This window comes from Gymnogyps californianus, chromosome 10 (assembly GCF_018139145.2).
Source record: "Gymnogyps californianus isolate 813 chromosome 10, ASM1813914v2, whole genome shotgun sequence".
Taxonomy (NCBI): domain Eukaryota; kingdom Metazoa; phylum Chordata; class Aves; order Accipitriformes; family Cathartidae; genus Gymnogyps; species Gymnogyps californianus.
Genome location: NC_059480.1, coordinates 20,191,569 through 20,216,202, shown reverse-complemented (window position 1 = coordinate 20,216,202; position 24,634 = coordinate 20,191,569). Strand labels below are relative to the sequence as shown.

General features: G+C 43.3%; 1 long non-coding RNA gene across 1 annotated transcript in view; it reads left to right on the top strand.

Moving 5' to 3' along the window:
• The window catches only part of LOC127020166 (uncharacterized), a 200,370-nt gene extending 179,993 nt beyond the window's left edge, over positions 1 to 20,377 (top strand). Inside the window, exon 3 of the long non-coding RNA XR_007767023.1 lies at positions 19,864 to 20,377. This is a non-coding gene — a long non-coding RNA (uncharacterized LOC127020166). The remainder of the gene's footprint in view (positions 1 to 19,863) is intronic.
• Positions 20,378 to 24,634: the final 4,257 nt, after the last annotated feature.

The following is a 24,634-nucleotide window of genomic DNA, read 5'->3' as shown; positions in this document are numbered from 1 at the left end:
TATTACATTATGAATTTTCTTGCAGTACTGAAAGAGTTATTTCTTCATTTAGCACATGCAAAATTTTAAAGCTCCATTTATTAAATAGGAAAAAATGTATATATTTCATAAAGCTACAAATTATTCAAAAAACAAAATAGCAATGAAAAAAATTGAAATAGTTGTTCTTAGCTGTTTGTGAACCTGATTCTGTGTCCTTTATTTTTGCTAATTTGCCAATGATTCCTGCAAAAGAAAAGAACTCAAAAGGGGATCTTCGAATTGGTCCCTATAGCTGTAAAACTTCAGATATAAGATAAAAACTCATGGAGTGCTGTACAGCATTAACTGAGAAGAGATGAAATTATTCCGTCAACCTGAAGCCCCTGAAAGCTATTCATTTTCCACTCTTTATTCTCATGTAAGTCCCAGTAATGTCAATGAGAGCAGCTTGCACTCTCAAAGCAAAAATCCACCCAAAGGCAACAATTCATAATGAAAAGGAGACAAAAAAATGAAAAAAAAAAGCAAAAAAAAAAAAAGCCCAGGAACAAAAATTTTCCATCTTGAATTAAAAAAACCTCAACTTCACCACATATGTTTGATTCAAACAATATTTTGTTGGCTGTAAATTGTTTGCAATTGGAATGTTATATTTTTGGAGGAAATAATCCAGAAAAGCATTCCACCAAACTCATGATAATTTGATTGCACAGTCCATATTTGGAGCATATTAGCATATTCACTTGTGTGTACAAATATATAAACTGTCATCTCCCAAGCAGCGAGAAGAAAATTGACAGAGAAGGTTCAGATGGGGGAGAAGGGAAAGAGTTGCCAATAAGGCCGAAGGCTTGCCAAAATCCTGTAAGTGAAGGAAACGAAACAAAACACAGAGAATAGACAAGGAGAATGAGTGGCTAATTACTGTACATCCCACTCAGCTAAAAATGAAACATACAGGCACGAGACATCAGAGAGGCACATATTGCATAGGCACATCCTGACAGCAATGACAAAACAGTGTAATCACAAACAGAAAACTAGGAACCTTTTCCTCTTTGTTGGCAGTGTTGGTTGAATGTATGCTAGCAGAGAGGCTGTTATTCCCCTGTCACTGCCGGTCCCTTTTCTTTCCTGTGTGGAAAGAAATGGCTCTGGGAGAAGTGAGACTCCGGATCTGGCAGGTTTCTTGTGCCTGCAGCCTGCAGGGTCTAATTTATTTCCCATGAGGGCCAGTGCTTTCCCTCACTCTTCCGCAACTCAGGTGGCAGGTATGTTGCGTGCTCACACTGGGATGTGTGTAGGTCAAGTCTTGATACAAATTACCAGTTAGAAATTTGGGATGGCTGAGAGATCCTTACTTTCGGCGTGATTTACTGTGTCATTGTGAGCAGGTGGCATCTCTTGGTACTGAAGTTTGTTATGATTTTAAGATGTAGCCATTGGGTTTTCTTAATCGTTTGAGACCCCTGTATAAAAGGCACAATACGTGGTCAAAGGCTTATGCTTTTTCCAAGATTTTGCTGATAATCACCATACATCCCTGTAATTCACCAGACTGATATATTGCTTCGTGTTGCAGTGAATATGAAGTGGTTTAGTAACTGGTCACTTTATTATTTTAATCTAATTAAACCAAATATAGCCAAGTTAAAGTATGCTGAAAGATATGACTGTAACTCAAAGCTGAGGAATCTGAAGACTGCAGGAAATTACTGAAGCACTTTTGTATGTGCTCATCTCCCTCCACTGGGCACCTGGCTTGTACTTAGAGATGTGCACAAACTGGAGTAGTCTCTATGTATAGGACTTTATTCTCACATTTGGCTGTATAGTGCTTATGGTCATATGAATTGGCCATATAGACCAAACAATTCATGGGTGAGTTCAAAGCAGCGTAGATTTAATGAAGAAAGGAAAGGAATTGCATTGTATTTCCCAACAAACTCAAAAGGATTACATGTTGCCAACTGAAACAGAAAGGAATTACAGCTGGAAGCAATTAACCAGATAGTTGAATATGTACTGGCTGGTGAGATTTCCAACTCATTGCAAATTGCTCCAGTCCCTCTCTGCTCTAAGTGGGCCAGCTCCTTGGTTTGTAGTAGATACAGAAGGGTACAGTAGTTCTATGAGGACACAGATGCAGCCTCACACAAGTTGATCCTGGCAGCAGTTAGTTTGCATTAGCACAGCAAATGCACCAAGCTAATGAAGGTACTTCATTAGGGGCCTCTGTCTTCTGTTTAAATGCCTTGAGGGTGATGTGAGAGTGAAGCAAGAAACACTGTCTTAGCAAAGAAATATTTTATCTGTCCTCCTTTTTACAGAACACTAGTTAGAAATGTAATAAAGACAGACCTCTCCATATGTGGCCTCTTTCCCTGGGTGAATCTGATGCCTTCCCAGTTCTGTTTATGATGGGGTGAAAACCGGTCCCCCGCTTCTGAGGTTCACTCACTCCCAAGGAGAGCCTTGTGGTGTGCTCGGGGAGCCACCCTCATCTCCCACCTTTGTCAGGGCTCTATGCAGAAGGCTCATTGCATTGCAATGTGGTTTTCAGGAAGAAATCCAGTTTGATGGCCCTCCACTATTGGACGGCTTCCCCAGTTATTTCACTGAGGTGCCCAGTTCCTGTCTGGGGCAAAGTAACTGATTTGTACATTAATGGTAAATGGCAGTTCTAATGCGAAGGAAGGGGTTCTTTCTCTTGCAGAGAAGGGTATGTGATTGCAGCAAGTAGCATTGCTGTTAGACTGCACTGGGTGAATAATCATGAGATGAGGTGTTCTTGGGAATATTTTGGGGTGTTACATTCAAAAACTAAACCACATTATTTCTGCTTAAGGACACTGTAACTTATATTTAAGGAAACTATAGTCTACAGCTATGAAGTGACTGCAAAATGTTCTTAATTTAATATAGGGCATTTTTCAACACTGGTTTGAGCTCAGCATTCTGTAGCACTTCGAGACTGAGAAACCTGTTACAGTGCTGAATTCTGTCTGGAGTTATGACAGAGGTACCATCTCTCCATCTCTCTTGTGGAGAAGGGTATGTGATTGCAGTGCGTAGCATTGCTGTTAGACTGCACTGGGTGAGTAATCTGCAATTCAAGATTAGTTAGTGAGAATATGTTTGTGAATAATGCTTTCTACCATCTTCAGTTGGGTACAGTAATGGTCTACTGTTACTTAAGTACGTCTTAATTGCCTCCCAGTTGTACTGCAATGCAGCATGTTCAAGCATGACTGTGGAGAAAACTAGTGTAAATGTTCCCTCAGCAGTATCAGTTACTGACAACTTTAGTTCTGTCCTCTGAATGCTATACTGAATACAGGCTATCCCAAAAAATCAGATTAAATTCTTAGTCCTCATGTCCATGTTTCTCAATTCTCTGAGCACAGGATAACTTAAAAGAAAATCCCTTGAAACTCTAGGAAAATGTTGGGAACTAATAATCTCACACCTCATGGAAACTGCCATGAGAAGAAAAAAGCTAGACCATACAGAAGGCAATCTTCCCAAGGATTAATTTGTTGTTACGTGAAGATTTTTGAGGATCTTAGTCAATAGCACTCACCATTTCAAATGAAAGGACAATTTAATAACAAGGATAGTATAAATAAATAGAAGTGGCAGAAGTTTGGAATATGTTGTATATAGCAAAGTTTCTTTAAAATTATTGGAAGGCCACACTACGAAGAAATATTATAATTATATCTAATTATGCTCAAACATACATTGTATTTGCATCAAAGATCAAAAATAAATATGGGACATAAATGTACAGCTGTATTTTATTCTCATTAAATTCCTACTTGTGTTTCTAAACTAAGGAAAACAAAACTTTTTAATGAAACAATATTTTTTGTTTTTATTTTAAACAATAACTTACTTGGGAGCTTTATGACAAAGATAGAACTCTGTTTCAAATTTCACATATTAAGCATGGATAATTTTTTATTTTGGTTTTGATAAGCTTACAAATGACAGAGTTGGTCATAAAAATGAGATCTTAGCAACATCTGAATCTCTCAAAAAAGATCAGTGGCATTAACAGTATCATTTTTACTGATTTGAATATAGAACTCTGGGAAAAGGTAGCCAAGAAAAAATAATGCAACACCAAACCTGATCCCTTGGCTGGACAGAGCATTGGTTGGCTTCTGACTTGACATCGGATTGAGAACAGAGGACAGGAACTGTAAAGCTGCCCTTCAGTTCTGTAAGGCTGTAGGACTCCAAACTTCTTCCCTGGCAAGCAGCTATCACCGGAGTATAGTGACTTAGTCAACTCTTCCCATTTCTTTTAATTTCTGCTGCCTGGTACTGGAGGAGGGATAAATGAATTTTCAGTCGGGTGCCTGCACTGCCCCGCAATCCTTGTGCAGAAAGGGAATCTTCACAGTGCCAACTCCTCTAGCTTTCTGTAGTTTATACCAGTAGAGTATCTACTAAATCACTACTGTATATGCACAACTTGCATTAAGTGAGTAATAGTAGCTAGTGAAAGCAATCAAATTAATTAGTAAACAGCATATAGCAAGAAAGCATCTTTATAACTTCATTCCTTTCTCTTGCAGGCTCCTTACATTTTGCCAATAAAAAAATTGAGGCATTGTGTCAGGTACAGTCAGGGAAGCTCTGAACCATAGGATGTGTTACTGCAGTGCTGGTCTGCAGATGATACGTCCTGCTGCTCTGTAGACTTAATAGCTTAATGGTAAATGCCATATAAGCGTGTATTCTGGATGAGAAATGGTTTTATCTGACTGGTTGAGAGCAAGACCAAAGTAGACACACAGTTGTCTGTACCAGTCAGTACAAACATGACCGGCAAGGGGAGGGTGTGCTCCACGCACTTTTTATCCTCCAGGATGTCTTCTCAGAGAGAAGAGAATTCTCCTTTGGGGGGAATATTTCCATGGCATGATATGCACAGCAATAAACTTAGTAAAAGCAAGAGCTATTAGAAAAAGTAACTAACTCAATGGGGCAGGGATACAGACAAAGTAAAGCCAGTTTATTCTGAATAAAAGTAATCTCACAGGAATTTATTTTACTTTAGCTAATGCTCTAAATTTGAGTTCACCCCTTTGCTTAATTTGACTTATATTGTCCAAATTTCTCAAAGTAAACATGGCTAACTTTGTATTCAAAAAATGTAAAAAAAATGTCCTACTATTGTTTTCAACTGACAGATCGTCTTGTTTCAGAATCCTTTATGTTCCAGCAGGTGTTGGCAGGAGGAAGACCAGCTCACAGGCTGAAACATAATAGTAAGAGGAAAAAGACAAAGTACTTTCTGAGGAAAGACTTGAGAAAATGTTGCTGTATCAGTAAGTGCTTTTGCCATTCCAACCACATACAAGTTTTGGGCATTTTTTTCAATGTCAAATGTCTATCCCAAGCTTTATAAAATACTTATTTACTGACAAAGTAGAAGTCCTGCAACATCTTCTCATCTCAAAACCCAAATAAAGAAATGAATGACCAACCACAAATAAAAATGAAATCCAAGGCAGACACTCTGTTACCCAGAAATTAAAGCCATTCTCCTCCTCTGTTCCCAAAGGTTTGAATAGATGCTGGACCAAAGATGGATAATTTGATAAACCCAAAGGCTCAGCAAGCTTTGAGTAATTTGGAACAAGGATCTGAGAATTTGCACAGCAGCTCCTGCAATACCCTGTGCCCTAGGCAAAGATCTTTCAGTGATGTTCTCAGAGTTAAGGCCATTCAGTCCACTGACGGGAACGTTAGGTTCTCTGTCAAGTCCAGTGGAAACTGTTCTATCTAACAGCTAAAATAAATTTTGCAGTTCCTCTGTTTAAACTTCTGGTAGAAAAACTGAGAAGGAAGAGGTAGCTGGATGGTATGGTTACCTGCAACATAATTGCAGACAGACATTGAGGATTCCGTTGCATATTTCTATATCCTTGTTTATTACAGGCAAACAAACCATTTCTTTCCAATGGCAAGTAAACTAAATTTTTTTACCATTTTTGGCTAGCAAGTAACTGCACCCTGTGAAGCTAATCCTGCAAATGAAATCCTCCTATTGAATAAAGAAAGAAAGAAAGAAAGAAAGACAGGTAAGTCAGAACCCTCTCTTTTGGAGCAAAAGCAGAGGCCAGGACAGTTGAGCTGTTTCCATTTACTTGTAAGGAAGGACTAAAGACCATCTGTGGAGGAATGGTCACGTCATACCCTTCCTGCCAGGCTGTGGCCAGGTTTTTCATGCTCTTTCCAGCCAGCAAGCTGCAGAGAACCACTCAGACTACTTTTTCCATCCCAGTGGGTTTCCATGCAAATTTCCCCCTTGTTGACATGGCAGACATACAGACACAATGACATAGTGACTCTGTGACTCCTACAGTCATGAGAACATGCATGTGAACGTGCAGCTCGTCATGCTAGGAATATGCTGCTAATCTAGGTGAAAAGCTGCCAACCTCTCCTTGTCCCTATTACTTGTCCCTTCTTTTCCTTCTCCATCAACAGGTATGGCGGCTTCACACTTGCTAGCATATCTGTATGTGTGTTGTCAGTGTGATTCAGTTTAAAACAAAAAAACAAAAAAACCCACAGAAAACAAACAAACAAAGAAAAATTACTTGGAAATATTTTCAAGATAAACCAGGTAATTTTAACAGAACCCATTCACAGACTGAGTATATGTGCGGTTGTGTTGGAATGGGAACTTCTGATGGGAAGTAGCTAAGAAAAGATGGTGACAGTAACCTCCTAAGCTGAATCAGCAACAGCCAGAGCAAGGAATGAGGACAGCAAAGAAAATTATTAGGCAGGGGATTAAAAAAAAAAAACAAAGAAGTGGTATTTTACATTGCCCATAATTCACCTGTGAAACTCATTGCCACGGAATTTTGGTAACACCTACATGATTAGGAAAAAAAATAAGGGGCAAATAAAGGGAAGAAAAAATTATCAAAATCCTATTAAAAACTATCTTAGATTTAGAAAGCTCCTGAACTTCAGGTTGCTGGACATTGGGTGAATATGGCAGGGAAATAAGACTTTATGTTCACTCTGTCCTGACGCTCTCCTCTATACTTCCACTGACCTTTACTGTTGGAGGAGGGTAGAGGGCTAGATGCAGCTGTAGTGCAACCATTCTTATGATTTCAGATTTCGTGTAATCAGGTCTTGTAAGTGTGCTATGGGAATCTGCAATCACACATACTAAAACCTATGAAGTTCTTAGCTTTTTCTGAAGTCCATGGAAGGTACTTGGAAAGTCTGGTTACAGTCCTGAAACTGCTAACCTGGCTTATATATATTGGAAATAAATTGTTACTCACTTTCCCCAGTAGAGCCCTCCCATTTCTGGGCTATTTTATCATGGGAAGGGAGAGTAATTTAACTCAAATGAGGGTTTGTGTGATTTGACCATTTAAGTGGCTGACTTTTTCCAATCTGCTATGTGTATGCATTTATCATTGTGTTTGTAATTTGGCTTTTTAATTATATGGAATGTTTAGAATCAAACAAATGTTCTTTCTTACTTTCCTTTGAGAAAAGTAATGTGAGTTAGTTAATCTGCAACAAGTGTCCTGATTAAAAGAAAGAAATGTAAAACTTTTACTAACAAATGTTCTTTCTAACTTTCCTTCAAGAAAAGTAATGTGAGTTAGTCTGCAACAAGTGTCCTGATTAAGAAAGAAATGCAAAACTTTTACTTTAGAACAGCTACTTCATCTATTAAACAGTATGGTCTTGGTTATCATCCACTGAAGTACATCTTTTTTCAGAGTTGTAATGGAAATATAACGAATGGCAAAAAAGAAAGAGTGTAAGTAAAAGAAAATTATGCTAGGTCCTCTGAAATTTCTGAAATTGAACATTTTAATGGCAATAGGATGAGATGTATATTGCAAAGGACTTTTCCCTTCGATTGTAATTTTTTTCCATAATTGGAACATCCTAAATGATATTATGATATTTAGTATGTGAGATTAGATTATTAGCATGAGTAAATGTAGAAAAAGGACACAAAAAGACAAATTTCAAGCATTTGGCACTGGAGGAGCAGTACTAACACTACGAATTGACTCACCAAGGCTCCAGTCCAGCAGTTACCAATGTGCTTAAGTTCACGTAAGTGATTTTTTCCTGTGGAACTATTTATAAACATTAGGCTGGACAGGATCCTACGATCTTATAATACTGGGGCTAAGTTTGTCTTCTACAGAATTCTGGTTTTCTAATTTACCTGAGTAGTGCTATGACAGGTTTTTAAGGGAATCTCAATTACTTAAAAAGTAGAATTAACAGCACAGTTCCCTGTTGCTTCTCTGGATGGTAAAAAGTGTCCTGGACACTGTCACTATGCACCCAACAGCAGTGAGGGCCCACAACAGCCCCACATTTTGCATATGCATTACAAATGATGGATAAAATCAAGGGTAGAGAAGTCGTATCACTGTCGTTTGATGATCAGCCCGCATCATTTCAATCTTATCCAGAGATCTTTGGTCATTTAACTCCGTTCTGTATCCCTGTCCCCACAAGGTGTAACATTTAAAAGAATAAATCAGATACTTGAGAGATGTAGGCTCATATTGATGAATGTATTGAGGAGCCTAAGGCTCTTTGATTTCACAGTGCCTTTGTGGGTCTGGACTGTAATGTTGACTATCATCAGCTTATTGAAAATAGTGTAGAACATACCTCTTCGCTAACTATTTTATTATCGCTAAATGCCTACTGCGGAGAAGAAAAGACAAGATAGATCCCCACAGGACTCGCCATGGAAACACTGATCCTGGGGGGAAAAAGCCACTCAAGATCAGTGCTGTCCACTCTACGCAAGTACAGAAACATTCTGGTGTATTGTATCAAAAAATGTTTGTAGGTGTAAGAATTATAAGCACAAGTATCTGATCATCAGCCACTGACAGGGTGAATGTAGCCATTAACTAATTAGCAACAGAATTTGCATAGCCTGCAAATCTCAAACATTTTTATGAATAAATTGATGGTCATACAAATACTTGCAAATGAATTAATTAAAAAAGATGATAGGATTCTACAGATAACCAAATGAAACTAACCATTTTTAGTAATTAAAACATTTTACCCTTATGATTACTCACCTAATTCTACTAGAGAGATTATTTTTGTTTAGTTCGGTGGAAAAATCATGACCTGTTACTATACTATATTTTTTTCTGCTCTTTATTTTCTCTTTTATCTCTTGACTGTGCTGATCTATCTGATGTATAAAAAAATCAATGCATTAGCTTGTTAGTGATTAGCTTCTTAGGCAGGACTTGTGAAAATTTAGAGCATTTAAAATTCTCCAGCTGGCTGCTACTGTCTATTTTGACTGCTACAAAATTCACTCATACCCACAACATATTTCTCTTGTCCTTTGATAATTAATCGGCTAGATGTGCCAAAAAAAAAAAAAAAGAAAAAGAAAAAAAAATCCCTGTTGCCCTGGCACTATTAGAACAGGAACTATGAGCCTCTAAAAAGTATGAAATACCTTATTCTATGTTTAGAGCTGATTGTATTATTTGGTGGTTGTGGCCTTGAAGTATTTTGATTTCATCTTAGAAAACAGGGCTGATCTGGATGAATTCCAGCTGAAGCTACAGGAATTGAAGAATTAAGCTACAGAACATAATGAAATGATTCAGTCCCATGCAATCTGATGAGCATCACTGTGTGTAATGGGGTATGTGTGTGGTTGTATCTGAAGCTGGTTGTATACCATTGATTACAAAAGTACCTTTTACACATAGTGTAAGATAATTACTTTGTATGAAAAGCAGACTATTTTAAAGCATTTATTTTAATAAATACATTTAGCACTAGTTTTCTGTATGTGGGTATATTGTTAGTGGGTAGTATTCAAGGCTAAAGCCCTTACCTTTGTGCTGATGCTGAAAACTATCAATTATAAAACACCTAACAATGTTCTACCAATGAGCACTCTCTGTTAGCGGCACGTTCCTATTCCTCTCTTTAAAAGAGAGATATTGCTGCGTGCAGGAGCACCGAGACTGGGGTACCATTGTTAGAGCTGATTAAGGGGAGGAGGAACTGTTCAAATTTTAGGGTTCTTTTCTTATCAGACATCTATTGAACTGAATAGCATTTTGTTTTACATCACACTTTTTATGGCCTAGGTATCTTAGAGCCCTTTGCAAAACAGTCTGTTTCAATAATAAATATTACTAGTATAGTGAATGTGTAGGCATCTATTATGTGATCTGCAATAGCTCACATACTCTTTGGCATTTGAACAATGCATTTAGGTAGTAGGGTGATGGGAATATGTAAGATAGTTTTATTTGCGAGTGTTAAAATAAATGTTTAAGAATCTTAGCATTGAAACCAAAAGTAGGAGGAAAATATTTATCCTGCAGCTTGTAATTTGGTAAAATCCGCTTAGATCCATGTGGATACAGAGATGCGGTAGGCAAGAAAAGCCAGAGTGGTAATTGTTCAGTGGAGGGATGGAGCTCTTGAAAGAAATAGTCCCAACCTACAAACATCTCACAAGTGGCTTAGGACCACAGTAGAAACGGTCCTTGTCACTGAATTGTCTTTGTTAGTGGTGGACCTCAGACTGCACGGAGTAGGTCCACAATTTCAGCTAATTCTGACGGTGCATGAGGAGAAAATAAGAGGGGGCATGTAATAAATGCTGAACAGGCAGTAAGAAACAGAGAAGGGGAAAATAAGAAAGCAAGACAGTATGTTTTCTGTGCGTCTCCTTCCAAAATTGCTGGATCAGTCTCAAACTACTGGCACAGAGTTGTCCTCTATGTCCTCAGTAAAATTACTGCATCACTAGCAAAGGCCATGAAAAAAATATGCTTCTACAGCTCAGCCACCACAGTCCACAGTCCAGCAGAATGGAAACTAGGGGAGACAGTAGAATTAGTAACATCCTGTATTGTCTCCAACTGCATAGATTGTCCTGAATGTGGTCTTTCTTACAGGTAGGGATACGACAGGCTTACAGCTACGTGGATGCCTTTCTCTGACTGTGCATCTCAGATGCATTTTCTCTTGCTTTTCTCTAGATTTCTGGCTATCTGTGCCCTAGCTATCTTTTCCTGTAGTCAAGGTCTCTCTCTCTCTTCTTTCTCAACCTCCATCTGCTCTCATCTTCCTTTCAACTCTTCTCTGGCCCCCCTCCTTCAATCTGGACAACACTGCACCTCTTTTGAAAGCCTTTATTTTCAGAAGAAAATAAAATACATGAAATCTGAATGACTTCAAAACCATATTCTGGTGTTTTCTCTTGCTTCTCAGTCCACTATTGTTGTTCAGACAGCGTACAGAGCACTATATCAAGTAATTGGGTATTATCTTCTGGACTGTAGTTCGGGCACTAAGAATAGCATATTAGTGACCACTTTGTTCCATATGCCTCCTTTATAAAAAGAGCTAACAGCACTTTTTCAGGTTTTCTATGTTGGAACATTAACTTCTAGCAGAGGTGCTATTCTTTTTGTGGTGAAAGCAAAATAAGTATGAGCTGGATATGATCATCGCTTCCATGTAATATTGTAAAACTCATTGCCACATGATTATTTTCTGTCACCAGGCTCATACTTGCAAGCTCAGACTGACATGGTCTCCACTGCTGTTGTTTGACAGCATTGCTTTGTTGTTCTACCATTCTTTATCCTGTGCTCTAAAGGACTGTGTTAGGGCACTGACAAAATCGCTCTCATTAAGACAACCACCAAGTGGGCCACTGTTACCGAAAGTGGCTGATGATTTTGGTTTTCAGCTAGCAACATCTCACAGGAGCCTGGTTATCACAAATGATAAGCAACTGCCTTCTGCAAATCATGCTCTTATAAAGTGTACTGCCTGGGCCTCCAAAATTGAGGAAGCCAAAATACCTGGTCACTTTTTGAAATCTTCTCTGTGCTGTCCACGATCAGGTAGATGATCTGCAGGACTGGGCAGTGGTTTCTATCTCTTGATGTGTAAAAGGACCAAATGTGGTCCTGAAAAGTTGCCTTGAAGGCCTATTTGTTTGGAGCGCCTCTTCCCGTGTACCCCTTTCTGTTTAGTTGTTGGAGGACCCCTGGAACATGCTTTTATTTCTGAAAGTTCTGGGGGTTATTACCCTGCTCACTTCATCATCAGCTGGTGAGGTCAAGCTTCTGTGCATCACGGCAAGGTGATCTCTTTTTCTTACTGCAGATGTTGAGAAGAAGGATGACCAGCTGACAGTAAAATTGCTTGGTACTGATGAGCCCTTGGCTTTGTTACTGTGGTAAAACATACATCATTTGACAGCTGCTTATGCATGGAAAAAACCATAGGTGATTAACGGTTTCCTATCTTTTCTTGCCACTGATCTTCTTTGCTTATGACAGATGAGAATCAGATGTCTTTTTTTAAGAGACAGAGAGAGAAAGGGAGAATATTTAAACTTGTTCTCACCTAAGTCTTTTACGTTATCCTAAGGACCTTATTTGTAGTAGAGATTTTTTTCTGAATTTCAGCTCTCCTAAAATGATCAGATCTGTCATTCAGCTTTAAAAGGGAATGTATATTCTTCCCCTTCTGGATTTTTTTTTTTTTTTTTTTTTTTTGCAAAAGGGTATAATGCTAATTTTACTTATTCAGAAATTAAAATAGCAAACAGTTTATATGAGGTGTTGATAATTACCTATATTACTGTAATGCTGTGGCAGATGTTGGCAAAAAGAGGCAGAAAATGCCTACAGCTGTGCACTCCATGACATCCAGTTTATACTCAGACAGAAGGCTAACAGATGTTCTGAACTGTCACTTTGCCTAAATGTTTTTAAAGTCTAAGGACCTGCTTTATAATTCACTAGGGCCTCGTTTGGTTTCACAGAGGTCCTCAGAATTCCCATCTGTGACAATTAATGTCGAAGACTTTTCTAAATCAACCCCTGTCCTTATTAGCCCTCTGCAAATAGATATTGTGTATCTGTATACTCCTGAGACTTCTATTTTTGTGACCTAGTTATTAATTTCTACAACTTGTATATAACATAACTGTTGTTTTGAGCAGAAAGAAAATTGGATGACATGAATACAGCTAGAGCAACAGTCTCAAAAGATTGCTGATGTACATTTGACTGACCTCAGACTACCTATGTTAAAATATTCTTTATTCTCTTCTCGAATGCTACGGTCATTTCTAAGGTGGCTGTAAAATGCTAACAACTTCAAACTAATTGTTTTCCCAAAGGAAAATATAAATCTTGGTGGTATTAAAATATAGCGCTTAAACAAGCATGTTCAGCTGCCAGAGATATTCCTATTCCTAGAGAATATTCTTATTCCAAAATAGCTAAATCATTTAAGGGATACTTTAAAATACACGTCAAGTTTCATGTATTAAATTATGCTCTTTAATTTCAAAATGGAGCTGTTATAAAAGTGACATGTATGTAGCATGTGCATGTAGAAAAACTGAGATTTAAAATAGTCTTCGGTCTTTAAGCTCCACCCAAATTTTCCAGCATACCTTTAGATAAGCAAAAAATGTTTCTAGTGTAAAGCAACTTAATACTTTAATGATAGTTGCCATTTCTTTTTAAAAGCTGGATTCCTGTTGTACAGTAGTTTAATAGTTTAAACATTGTGCTAACATAATCAGTGTTTGGCCTCTTCTGTTCCCCAATCCTGTATAGAAGCAGAACTCCAAATTGTACATCTTTCTGGGTTTGTTTCTAAATTACTCCCCACACTTAATTACGAGGATGAGAGGGATGCCTTATTCCTCTTTGTTATAGGCTAAGCTCTCAGTAATCCCAAACAAAAGAGCCAGTTCTGGAAGATATAGGATTTGCTAGCAGGATTATGGTCTCATAGATAATGATGTGCAGTCAGCAGAAGCGAAGCTTTATTTTAATTCAAATAAGCTAGTAAACAAACCACTGACAAGTCTGCTGGTGAGAGTAACTGGCTTCTGTTGCCACATTGGCAGCTAAATTATAGAAAATCTATTATACCCTGTTCACCATATGTTTAATTTAATACAGATACAAATTAAACTATCCACGGTGCCTATTAAAATAACAATACATATTTTTTAAATATATGAATGTTTTAAGATGCATTGCCCTGACCTTAAGAAGGGCAATGCTGATTTAGGAGACTACAGCAAAACACATGCTATAGTCAACAGATTCTCTTCAACAACAACAACAACAGTGATTTGAAAAACCCAGAATATTAATAGTACAGTTTTGCAACAGATAATGAGGTTAATTGGGGTGTTTTACCTTCTAAGCGTCTGCTCTTACACACTTCCCTCCCCCTAGGTTCCTGAGCCTTGGATTTGATAGAAGTGGTTAATATCTAATCCGTTGTATACTTTTTAATTCAGTGCCAGCTACAGTATGAGGTTTTTGCCCTTTTCCTGCTGCAAATAGCTATCCCTCATTTCTGCATATTCTCATTTATTAGTGTTCTTTCAAATAACCTGGGTTCTTGACCTGTCAGGAACCTTGGAATCGCTACTCTGTAATACTGGTGGAGGGTTTCAAATTATGCAGAGAGATTCCTGCTTAGGGCCTCTGCTGTTCAGAGGAAGAAGTGTTGAGCCCAACATGTTGTGGCCCACTATGGACCCTGATTGTTATCTTGAGTTCTATAATGGCTAGAGTGAAAACAGGTATTGGAAAAAAATGAGAAAAATAGGAGGCAAATATTGTGAGGGTCTATCTAAATCTGGGTGTTTCCAAATAAACTGAACTTACCTCATAAAGTCACTAAGTCACTGCAGGTTATGGGGATCAGCAGATGTTACTGTGATGAGGTGGTGATGGTAGACTACTCGAAACCATATAGAAACCACAGAGAAAAAAATTAGCCTCCCCAAATTCACCCTGTATCTTAAGTGAATGATGATCAAGAAAGTGCCAGGCAGAATATTGCCAGTGAAGAGCTCTCCAGACTTCACTGGGAGCCTCCTGCCAAGATTGGCACTCTCCCTTCCAGTTCCAGTCTGTTAACAGCAACAATAAGCATGTAATGAAAACATAAGTTTTGAGAAACGACCTGCATGTAGGTTGTGGACTGTCACCTTACTCCATGGTAATATATTCAGAATTTAGCATTCAAAATTGTGTTTTTCACATCATTTAAGATGTAAGAACACATGCAAACTCCATGTGCGTGGGTGGAAGTATGTGTGAAGGGAGTCTCTGACTCCTATAAATGTGCAGTATTACATGCCACGTATCTACCAGGCACTAGATTGTATACTGTCATACATATAGTATGTAGCATGTGCACGGGTATGAGATGTACAGTGTAAAGTATATATATACTGTGTGCACATGTATGCACATTGTCTATTTATTTTTTAATTACTGTTATTTGCCAAAACATTTTCAGAATCAATGTATATTTGTAATGCAGACATAACATACACAGAAATGTAATATTTATTGCAAACACGTTTCACTTATGTGATAAATTCATCTTTAGTATGTAAAAGAAGCTCAGTTCCAAAGAAAGTTATGTTCTAAAGAATTGAATATATGAAGGTGTCAAGTGCCAGAGATATTTGGACAAAATACTTACAGAATATTACTGGTGCTATACTTTCTGTTCTTCTTCCCAGGAGAAATTTATCCTATACCATGTGGTCATCTTTCAGTAGAAGCGTATTTGACACCGCACCTACCCATAGCAATTGACAGCAAAAATATTGCAGTAAATGTTGAAGTAATAAATGAACAGGTCTCGGGTCTCTCATAGCAATCATGAAAAAAACTAAACAGTTGAAAAATCTCCAGTTTTAGGAGGCACATCTAAAGTTCTTACACACATTTCTGTACAGTGAAAGGCCTGCCTGCTGTGCAAACCTACAGCTCCTCAAGAGCCGCTCTTGTAAACTACAGGTTCTTTGCTTTTAAGTAACGGAATTTTTTACCGTCGTATCCCGGAGGGGTGGGGGGAACAACGAAAAAAACCGTGCTATCAGTGTGCCACAAATGTTCTTTTAAGGCTGCAAGGCGGTGGGAAGCTTTTCCAACCTTTCCGAGGACTGTATATCCATGCGTGCGCACCGGTGCGCAGGCAGCACGCCAGAATTCTCACACGTAGCTTTTTGGTTAGAAAAGCTTGAACGTTGTTAAAATGGAACGAGAGGATGAGAACTTCTGGAAATGGACATTTGGGAAGCCCGTTCCCCCCGGGAAAAAAGCCCCAGAGGAAAGGCGGGGTAGCGAGTGAGCGCCGGTGCGGGCCCCTGCGGGCCCGGCTGCCCCCGTTCCCCTCACGGAGAGGGACGTGGGCGCAGCAACTCCTCCCCGCGGCCCGGAGCCCGAGAGCGCGGTGGCGGCCGGCGGGGGCTGCGGGAACCGCGCTGCCCACCCAGGCTGGGCTCCGGCTCAGCCCTTGCGGGCCGGTCAGGCCCTCCCCGCTCGCCGCCGCCGCCGCTGGGTGCGGCGCGGCCGGGGCCGCCCGGCCCCCGCGGGGCTCTGCGGCGGGGCCGCCCGGGAGCCGCCCCACCCGCCCCCGCCCGGCTCGGGTCCCGCCGGGCCGGCGGCAGCCGTGGGCAGGCGGTGACTCGGGGCAGCCCGCTGGCATTAAACTTTAACCCTGTTGTCAGCGAGCCAGAATGCGAAACAAGGGCTTGTCCCGTTTGGTGTTAACCTTAATTCCTCCGGGGAAGATTAACTTCGGAGCGGCGGGTCCGTGTGCGGCTGGAGCCAGGCAGAGGTTGTGGCTGAGCCGTTGTCAGAGCCGGTGCGGATACAGCAAGGGCAGAAATGCTGGCTGGGGGCGAGAAATGCCAGCAGCAGCCTGGCTCTTCCTCTCTCCTTTAAAGCAGGGTCAGTGGTTTGTCCTGGATAGGAACGCCAAAATTCAGAAATTATTTATTTTCTGGACACAGTTGTGGGTCAGACATCTGCACTCAGCCCCTCTACGGGAGAGCGTGTCTGGCAAACACCTTACTGGTCTTTTCTGTTTGGATGTGCAACATAGAGATATAGATATGTTTCACAAATTTGGAATGATACATTATTTTATCTATGCACCTGGGTGCAGGTGGGTTTTCCCCCGAGTCTAAAATGAATTGGGAAAGCCAAAGTCTAGGACATTCATTTTCCTACCCCGTGGGATCCGTCTCGGCACAGAGACTTAAGGGTATCGATGCCCGTGTGGTAGCCCAGCCCTCCGCAGACCAGGGCGAAAAACACATGTTGAGATGCGAGTTTCTTTTAGAGCCCTTCCAACCTGTGGTTTACTCTTTTTTTTTTTTTTTTCCCTCCAGAAAGTCTTAGAAATTGCTGCAGAGCGTTAGAAAGTTGCAGCCACCCGGTCCACGCACTGATGATTTCGTTTCTGGTTATCTGCAAAATGAGCTTTAAGCCAATTTCGTGCTTCAGGCTGAAGAGAGGGATTCGTATTTCCCTCCTAGATGCGTGGCATTCCTGGAATCTCTTTGTCAGCTTGCCGTAGGATGCTGCTGTAATTTGCCTGGAAACTCTCTCCAAAATTTGTATACAGCAGTTAAGAACGATGTAAAATTTCTGAGCCATCGCGATGTTTTGTCTGGAAAGAAAAAAATCATCTTTCCTTGATAAGTCGGTATTAAACTGTTCAGATTCTGGCTCCCATTTAACCTAAAGGACCACCGTAGGTAGCAAAATGCGCATTTCCTACTAATCCCTTTCCTTCACTGCTCAGAGAAATAGAATACCTCTTCAGGAGAAGCGGTGCTTTCTTCCCGAATCTTACCAGTTTAGGAAAGTTCTTGCACGATTTCGTGAACTTTGGCATGTTTGGATCTTCTATGTCACTTCCCCCCCCCCCCCCCCCCTCTTTACGTGTAAAGGCTACTGCAAAATGACAGGAGGTTGCTTGAACTATATGCGTGGAGGTGAGCTCTGCCACCCTCCCTGCAAGCCTTCTCTTGGCGTTAAGCCTGGAAAGAAAAGCTCCCCTCGTCCCCTGGAAGCACGGCCCCCCTATGCGGAGATGTGCGGGGACGGGCGGGCTGGCCGGGACCGCTGCGGCCGGGCGCTGCCGGCGCGGATGCAGCCGCTGCTCCGCGGCCGCGGCCGCCCCGAGCCGCCCCGGAGAGGCTCCCCGCACCCTCCCCGCTCCGGCGGAGCGAGCTGGCGCGAAGATGTTTATCCTGAGATGGAAAATGGGTTGTTGAAAAACAAGCCATGTGCAAATAGTTTAATTTTCCGTTTTGATGCTTATCTTTGTCTGCCGAATTTCATCGGAGAGGCTTTAATTGGCGTGTGGGTAATAGTTCCTAAATAATCCCTTATTAGATGACTTCAGACGAGTTGTGAACCAATAACGTCTTAGTCCCAAAAGTGAAAGTAGAATTTGAAGGCGCAGGTCAGTTTTTGTTAAAGGGCTCATTGGAGCATCTTTTAGTTTGCCGAAACAGCCAATTAAAGAATGTTTGAAGGTTAAAGTCATTATTCCGTGCTGTTGTCGTGCTACAAGTGAGCCGAGTTTTGTGAAAACACAAAGGGCAGAAGTCACAGAGGTGGATTACTGTCAGTCCAGGCTACAGAGGCACAGAGAACTGTGGCATTAATTCCTATAGAAAGGTAGACAAACACAGTCACTGACTAACAACTTTCCCGCAGAGCCCTATTGTCTAAGCACTTTCTTTTGCTTTGGGGCTCTCTTCGAGTTGCTACAGTCGTAACCAGATCCAAAACTAGGTAACGGGGAGACTTTCGGGCGCAGAATTCTTGACCTGTGAAACAATTTCCAAGACGAAAGTAGCTGTGGGTCTTGGCGTTTCCCTCTAATATTTATTTCCCCCTTCAGCGGTGCTAATTTATTCATTACTTAGCAGAAAGTTAGCAACGCACAAGAACTCTGCTAGAGCCCGAAGCCCCCTCGGTGCTCGCTAGCTCCCAGTTGCTGCTGCCCGGTGCGCTCCGCAGGCTGCGGCTCCGGCGCTGCGGAGGGGGCAGATCAGGAGCCCGATTTGCGGGGCCGACTCTGGAGGCACTGAGTAACTTTGCGGGCGGCGGCGCCGCGCCCCAGCCGCGCTGCGCGGGATCTGCGCGCCGCGGAGGGTGCCGGAGCGCACGGACACGCCGCGTGTCCGCACGCCGGGAAGTCCCGTGGGCTAATCCCGGTGGCCGTTAGCACCAGTTTGCGCCTTTGTGTGTGCGTGTGCGTGGACAGCAGATTGCAAAACAAGACACACAAAGATAGGCGCATACACTGCACAGCCGGGGCTCCTCAGCCTCGCCTCTCCATCGCCCGCTGCCTTCGCCTCTGAGCTGGTTTGCCCCGCTCGCTCTTAAAGTCTAGATTTTTAGGTCTGGCTACGACTACAGATCTCCCCAAATTCAAAGAAACAGATGTTTGGGCTGATTAGGGATGGGGCACGGGGGGAGGGGAGGAGGGATCCCTGCAGCTGCAACTCAAAGAAATATATTGATAAAATATTTCAGTGGTAATAAATACGCAGAGATCAGCTCGACCTTGCGAGGTCTTTATTTTAATTTTTTTCCCCCATATACAAAAATCTTTATCAAACCTCTATTCTATGGCTTCAATAAACAGAACCCATTACCTCACGGCAGCTTTTGTTGGCCTATATACAAGCGAGAACAAAATGGTTATTCAGGAGAATGCTTTCGATTTTTATTGTGTGTAGTATGCACAAAGAGCAGTGTTATTGTATTAAAAAGAACCATCTGTAGCAGAAACAATGGCATCAAATTATCTTTGAATACCCACTGCAAAAATATAAAGCTTTTTTATTATTCTTCTGCTGTACGGTGGGGGACAGAGAAGTGACTTTTTTGTTGTTGTGGGTGCATTCTTATAACACACACACACAAAATCAGCCATTTGGATTTTTTAAGCCATAAACGATTTTTTCCCCTCTTGTTCCAGGGACTGCAGTTAAAAGCTAGGGCTAGGACTTGGAGGATGTGTAGGCAAACGGAAGGAGAGCCGGGGGAAGAAAAACCGAAATGGATTCATTCTCTGTCCTGGATGGAGGAGGAGAGGAGAAGAGAAGGGGACGTGCGAGCTTCCTTCAACTGCCTCTGTCCGGTGAAAAGTGCTCAGACCCCCGGGGCTGAGCCGAGCTCAGGAGTCCGCGCGGACTTTCGCTTTAAGCTGCCAATCAAACCGCTAACTAGCCACCACCCTGCTCTGGCACCGACATGTAAGTAGCTGCAGCACAACTTTGACATTCACAGTTTTTCCCCCCTCCTCCCCCGTGACCTTTAAAATGATCTGGAAATGTAGCTCCCACCTACGACCCGCCGCTCTGAGCTCCACAGCGTTAACCTCGGGGACTCGTGTGCGGGTTTGGGCTCGGCTGAAATTGCGCGGTAGCTGATCGCGACCGTACCGCTGGGCAGAAGCGCTCCCCGTCCACAGGCTGCCTCTGCCCTGCCTGCCTGCCTGCCTGCCCCTCTCCCCCGGAGCACACGGCCCGGGGGGAGCCGCTGGGCTGGAGCGGAGCCGGGACACTCCCCCGCTGCCCCGGGGTGTTTCAGACGGGGCCGCTATTTTGGCGTTCCCCCGTGGGGTGAGCCGCGGAGCCGGGGGGCAGCTCTCAGCTGCGCCGCGCGCATCCCACTCGGCGGCAGGCATTAAGCCATCTCGCCGCTTCGAGCGATGCGCTGCCGGTTTCCTTTTGCCGGGAGGTGCCTCCGGCTGGGGCGCTCCGCAGGGGCGGCCGGGGCTGTGCGCGGGGTGCGGTGCAGCGGCCCGGGCGGGGGTTACCTGGGCGCGCAGGGGCGCGCAGGGGCGCGCAGCGCTGGCGCGGCGCCCGCGGCCGCTGCTCTCTGGCGCCCCCTGTCGGCGGCGCGGCGCGCAGCCCGCACCCTCCTGCCGGCGAGGCGGCGGCGCTCCCCGCCTGCGCCGCGGGTTTCCAGCCCTCTCCCGGGGAAAGGGGAGGCGGGAGGGGGGGGGGGGGTTCAGCCCCGGCGGGGCTCCCCGGGCCCCACACGCTGAAAGAGGGGTTACACCGGAGGGGGGACGCAGCGCATCCCCGGGCAGGGCTCTGGAAGTTGAGAATAAATCAATACATTTAACTGCCTCGGTCTAACGCTGCCTTCTGATGCACGGCAATTTGGGTTGGGGAAAGATCGATTTTGACATTTTGGCTCATTATAATACCATTTAAAGGGAAGCTCTTTTTAGTTACAGTTAGCAAAGTTGAGGTTGGATTTCCCCCCCTCTTTTTCCCCCCTCTTTTTTTTTGGTAAGAATTTGGTAGATAAAGGTTAATCTTGGGCTGAATGATAGAGCTGTGATTGACAAGAGAAAAGGTGTTGAGGGCAGGTCGAGCTGTCTTATTTACAGCCCACTGCTTGCTATAGAGCCTTTGTTAGGACTGGAAAGCTAATTTAGTGCTGATCAAAAGCACCACAGAGTTAAAGGACTGGTAATGACTGCTAATTTCATTTCAGCCTCATACATCCCCAACTGCTGTAATTAAAGACGTGCTATTTAAATACAGGTGAAGAGTTTTTGTAGTAGGGGGAAAGTGGGTAGCCGGTTACAATTTTATTTATGCTTAATACGGTAAAAGACCAACATTTGATTTATGATTTTAGCGATTTGCTTTTGTGCGGTATTCTGCCTCTCCAGAGCAGGGCTGTGCGGCAGGGGCCGGTCGTGTAGAGGCAGGGTGAGGACAGCGCGCTGCAAACGAGGGATGCGAGCCCCCATCTAGCGTGGGTTTATTTTATTTTTAATTATTCCCATCAAACGGCAGTCAGGAAACATCGGGAGCGCTAGGGAGAGGGGAGACGGAGGGGCATGTGTCAGCTTTTAAGTGCCTCTGCGGAAGCTCGGGTCCTCATATTATTATTATTTTTAATTAAATTATTTTACCACTCCACGGCTGGTTCGCTGGCTCTGAAACGAGGTAATTTCACAAACCGATATAACAGTTTCTTTCTGGGAAACATCAAAGGATAAAAGCTCTACATTTTCGTAGTTGGTTAAAATTGATACGAAAGAGGGGGGAAAAAAAAAAAGAATTTAGCCTTTAATCTCTTTTTATCCGCGAAGACTAAAGATCTGTACTCGACCCCGCTAAGCTCCGGGCTCTCCCCCTCTTCCGGGGCCGCGCCGGGCGGGAGGCGGCGCCGAACGCGGATGGCGGCGCCCCCTGTCGGCCGCGCCGGGGTCTCCCCGCTGCCCGCGGGAGAGACTGCGCCCGCAATTAGGGCGAGAGCGCGTGGAAGGGATTAAAGGGAAGGCGAGAAGCCGGCGCCGGGAAGTGCTTTGGAGTCGCTGGGGGGTTTTAAAGTGAGCACGGTGAAGTAGGGACAGGCAAGGTGAGCAGGTAGCCCAGCCCAGAAATCACGGCAAGGGAAGCCGCCTCCAGCTTGTGCTGTTCGCTCTGCGGATATACAAACGTTAAAAAAAAAAAAAAAAAAAATTAAAATGCCACCGATTTGTTTCTAAGCAGAGGTTTCCGAAAGCCTGGATCCTATACAAATGTCGATATATATTGTTCTCCCACACCTAGGCAGAGCAGGGATGCTGCTGCGGGACCGCGCCGCCAGCTCGCCGGGCAGTGGGGCATCCTCAAAAGACCAACTTCTTTATTGGTAGCATTAGGCATAAAAATAAGGGTGAATTTTTCCTCGTTCCCAACTTCGGTGCTCCAATGCTGTCAGCAAACGCCAGCCTTTGAGAGGCTTGTGCTTGTGTTTTCCTCCCAAGGTGTCTTAAATAAGTCAGCATTGACAGGTGTTGCTTGTGAGCGGCGTTGAACGTTTCCTTTTCATTAAGGAAAAATTTTCTAAAATGGCATGTGTTTAAACCCGAAGCATTAAAGTCGTCTCACCTCCCTCCACGCCCCCCCCCCCCCCAAAAAAAAACCCAAACGAGCAAAATAAACACCCCTTCCCCCAATTCCTGGAAAAGGAAGAAGCGTTATCTTAAGTGAATGCCTGGAGTGGGTTTTTTCTTCCTCACTGTGGAGATGATAGATTTAAAAGAAACCTGGGTGATATAAAACGATTAGCCAAAATGTGTGAAGTGCTGCATTGTCACCAACTTTTAAGATGAATTAGCTACTTATTTTATAGGCATCTGCATAGCTCTGTGTAGTGCATTTAGCGGCGGTACTTGCGAGTTGCGGTAATACCCAGTACGGTTTATGCGTCTTGCGTGCGAAGAGAAACACTAATGGAAACCAAATTATTTCTGCTAAATTGGGGTTATTTTGTATCTCCTGTTGACAGCCTGGATGAAAGTCATAACGCCGCAGTTTTTCTATTAAATGAATCCTATGGTTGTTGGTCTCACAATAAACTTTTCACTTTAGAAATTATATACGAATAGATTTTTATGAAAGATTATTGTTTGTCGCACTGAGTATACTTTCTCCATTCTCTCAGTTTGATCTCCGCTTGAGACTCCTAATAAGGCAATTCTGTAGTAAGAGCGCCCAAAATAAAGACATAGCATTTTCTATAAATAATAGCAAGAGCCCTGCACAGATTTCCTGCACAACGGAATTCCCAGATTTCCTTTACTGTTTCTTTAGTTAGCATGCGTTGAGTATATATAACTCTGAAATTAAGCAAAAATATACATCTGTATAGATCTGTCAAGCTAGCTATAAACAGAGATATTATATGTCAATTACCACAGGAAACGGAAAAAATACAGAGCGGTTGGTACACACATTTTAACGTCAGGAGGCACTTTACAAAAAATTTAGTGACTCCTGCTGAAAGGTGAATGATTAACCCGGTTCCAGTAGAGGGGCTGTTAGTGTTCCCCTTAGAAACAGCAGTTGTGAGGGGGGCTGTAAAGGGGTCGTAAACTCCCCCCTCCTAAGGGCAGAAGTTGGCACATAAAATCAAGGGTCCCGAGTGAGTGGTTTAACCAAAATGCGATGTTCCTGGGCTCAGTCTGTAACTCAGCTGCCGGGTTTTATTCTGCGGACATTACTCAAGGGAGCAAATGCTGTAAATCTAGGATCGGGTCCCAGGCTTGGCAGACAGCTGGCAGCAAGGGGGGGTTAGCTCTCTGCTCGTTCTCCTTCATCTCCACTTGGAGGAAAAGTGCATTTTTAGCTTATTTATGTCTTTTAGAAGGAGTTTTTTTGGATGCCGGCGTTTCCTACAGCTCTCTCTCGAGCGGTCGAAGGGGAGACTTGAAGAAACAAACCAGAAAAGCAACCTCAAATGCCAATTTCCCACTTTACCTTTTCTTCCTTTTCCCTCAGCCTCTCCCTGGCACCTGCTGCCCTCAGCACCCGCCCGCCCGCAGCGCTGCCCCTGCCCTCCCCGCCGCTGGAGCAAGCCGAGCCCGGTGGGCACCCCCGCGGGCCTTTTGCCCCACGTTCATCCGGCCCCACCGGGAAGGCTTCCGCGGGGACAGGCGGGGTGTTTGGAGAAGCCCCGCTCACCCGTGATTTCTACGGAAAAAGGGCTGTGACGCCCCCCCCCCCCCCCAAACACACACCCCCACACCCCCAACCCAGAGGTGCTCCAGATCTTTATGTGCCTAAACCGCTTCTCCCGTCCCTGCTGGTCGCACAGACATCCATGGCCTAAGCCTGAGTGGAGGATGCCGAGGAGGCAGCCGGGCTCCCCTTTGCTGCCTCGGGGGAGCTGCCTCTCCCCTCCCGCGGCCTGAGGCACCCTCGCCTCCCTCCCATGCGCCCGGGCTTCCTCCGGCA